The 3,079-nt window shown below is 39.9% G+C and overlaps 1 pseudogene; it reads left to right on the top strand.

The window, feature by feature from the left end:
- LOC126385943 (nuclear factor 7, brain-like) overlaps window positions 1-2,256 on the top strand; it is an 18,084-nt pseudogene extending 15,828 nt beyond the window's left edge.
- Window positions 2,257-3,079: the final 823 nt, after the last annotated feature.

The following is a 3,079-nucleotide window of genomic DNA, read 5'->3' on the forward strand; positions in this document are numbered from 1 at the left end:
CCACAGAGGACGAGCTGAGAGCTGAAGACGTCTCATTCCTGCTCAACTACAAGGCTGCAGTGGACAGAGTCCAGCAGCGCCCCCTGCTGGATGATCCACAGCTGCTCTCAGGAGCTCTGATAGACGAGGCCAAACACCTGGGCAACCTGACCTTCAACATCTGGAACAAGATGAAGGACATGGTCTCCTACACTCCTCTGATCCTGGACCCAAACACTGCTAGTCCAAAACTCATCCTGTCTGAAGATCTGACCAGTGTGAGACGAGCAGAGGAGGAGCAGCAGCTTCCTGATAATCCACAGAGGTTTGATCAACACTGGTCTGTCCTGGGCTCTGAGGGCTTTAACTCAGGGACTCACAGCTGGGATGTCGAGGTTGGAGAACTCAGGGACTCACAGCTGGGATGTCGAGGTTGGAGACAGTACAGAGTGTTCCCTGGGTGTGTTAGCAGAGTCGGTCCAGAGGAAGGGACGCATACAGTCTGGATTGTGGAGAATAATGTTCTTTAAAAGTAAATACTTTGCATCGTCACCACCAGCTCCACTCACTGTTCTTGAAGTACAGAAGAAGCTTCAGAGGATCAGAGTGAATCTGGACTGGAACAGAGGAAAGCTGTCATTCTATGATACTGATACTAACACACTCATACACACCTTCACACGCACTTTCACTGAGAGACTGTTTCCATACATTGGCACTAAAGATGAGCTGAAGATATTACCACTGAAGATCAGTGTGACAGGTAAACTGGGCAGTTAGAGATGAAGAGGATGATTATATTGGTGGTGATGTTTAAGGAAAAGTCAATGAATTTAACTCTTTAAATTCAAGTTTAATGCTATTTGGACATCATTTATTTATGGCCAAATTTTGCGAAAGGCTGATTCACCTGTTTGGATCTGTGGCGCCCCCCACGGAGCAATTTCAAAATTACTTTGCTCAAGTGGTTCAACATTATTGTTTACTATCAGAAACAGAATCAGAAATACTTTATTGAACGCCGGGGGAAATTATGATTCACTATGTTACATCCTGCAAGTTTTTGGAAAATTAAACAAACATTTTCTGATTTTCAGTCTGATTTGTGATGTCCCATGTCCATTTCTTTACATTTTTGGCACCCCCTAGTGGTTGATTTAAATGAAACTTTCAGGGTGTGTTGCTGGTACGTCTTCGGACATTTCCTGCAATTTGTAATAATTGGCCTAATGGTTATAGAGTTAGGTCTGTTTATGTAAAGGACCATTCCCCCTCCAAAATTCATTGTTCAATGTCTTCAGCAGGCAATTCAATAAATCAAGAAGCTTTTGATACCTTTTGTTAAGCTAGATCCGATAATGATCCACAGAAAGTTTTTTACAAATTGGAGCTATGATTTAGGAGGAGAAGTCAAAAATGTGTTTTTCAAAAATTTCAAAATGGCAGAAAATGTTACAGTGGGACCTTAATGATGGTTGTGTGTTTTTCGTGGACCTTGTTTGGTTGGACTTGTGTGTCAAATATCAAGTCATTCAGACTTACGGTGTGAGGGGCATGGCCTTTTGAAAAACGGATTTATTTTTGCCTTAATTGTAGCGCCCCCATCTTACCAGTTGGCGTCATATTTCTTCCAATCGTTGGTGAAAATTTCATGTGTTTACAATGCATCACCTCATGGAAATTTGTGAAACCATTTCTGAAGGAAAGAAGAGAAAAAAGAAGTCAAAGCAAAAACAATAGAATGTTAGCCCTGTGAGATTGAACCCCTAAATATGGCAGTATACAAAATTGACAAAAAATCTTGTTAATCTAATTCTTACTTAAAAGGTTCTTTAATCTTATGCCAAAATCTTTCCACATAAACATAATTTATATGGTGAAAACTTGTTTATAAGAACATCATTAACATGAACACATTATTCCAGTAGAAATCTCTTGTGGTCATTTGGCAATCTCTGCTGGGAGAGTGAAACGATGTTTTTCTGATGTAAACTACTGATACCACTTTCACACTATATGTCATGGAAGCCCTTACCTTTAAGATGGCCCATCCCCCAAATCCCTTGGTACCCATTACCTATGATACTGCATCATATGTCCCCCTTTCCTGTGATACTCCAAGGTACCTCTTGATTACAGAAAGACCAAAGACCATCATTCCCATAATAATCCAGGCTGTCTCTTTCAGGATGTATTCTATGGTTCCTATTCAGATGCTCAAATAAATATGGCACACTGTTTTCTTGTTCCAGTTTCCGCTTTCATTTTTCATTGAAGTGACATTTCAATCACAAGAAGTTTTCCTTCCTAAGGTCTGAGAGCAACAAAGTTATGTACTGAGATATCCTGTACAGATTGTTGTTACTCAGCACCTGCGAAAAAAATGGATGTGCATGTACCATCTGATGATTACAATTCAACTGTTCCCCTTACCACCTTATTTAAAACACTCCATGGTACGTTACCTAAACCATTCCAGCATGCCCCTTAACTTACACACCCAATGGAACCTCTTAGCAAAAATACCCTATGTACCCCTTACTTTAAAATACTCAATTTACCCCTTGCCAAAAAAATCCCTTAGTACCCCTCACTGAAAACACCCCATTTACCCCTTACCTAAAATACCCCATGTTACCCCTTACCTTAAATAGACAACAGTACCCCTTGCCTAAAATACTGAATTTACCTTTTGCATAATATATTCCATAGTAACTCTTCCTATAAATACCCCATTGTACCTCTTACTGAAAATTACCCATAGTACCCCTTACATAACATATCCCAATTACCCCTTTGCCAAAATTACATCATACGACCCCTTACCTGAAATAGCCCATGGGACCCCTTACCTGAAATATTCAACAAAACCTTTTACCTAAAATAACAAATGGTACCCATTACCTATAATATTCTACAGTACCCCTTTCTCAAGATGTCAGTGGTAGCCCTTGCCTAAAATATTCAACAAAACCCTTTACCTAGTCACTCAATAAGTAGGTAAGGGGTACCTATTGCCTTGAATATTTCAGTACTAGTACTAGTCCAAATTTTTGTTTCAAAAATCAATGTTTAACTACATGCAACCATCTCCTCATCT

The sequence above is a fragment of the Epinephelus moara genome, chromosome 24 (genome assembly GCF_006386435.1).
Source record: "Epinephelus moara isolate mb chromosome 24, YSFRI_EMoa_1.0, whole genome shotgun sequence".
Classification (NCBI taxonomy): Eukaryota; Metazoa; Chordata; class Actinopteri; order Perciformes; family Serranidae; genus Epinephelus; species Epinephelus moara.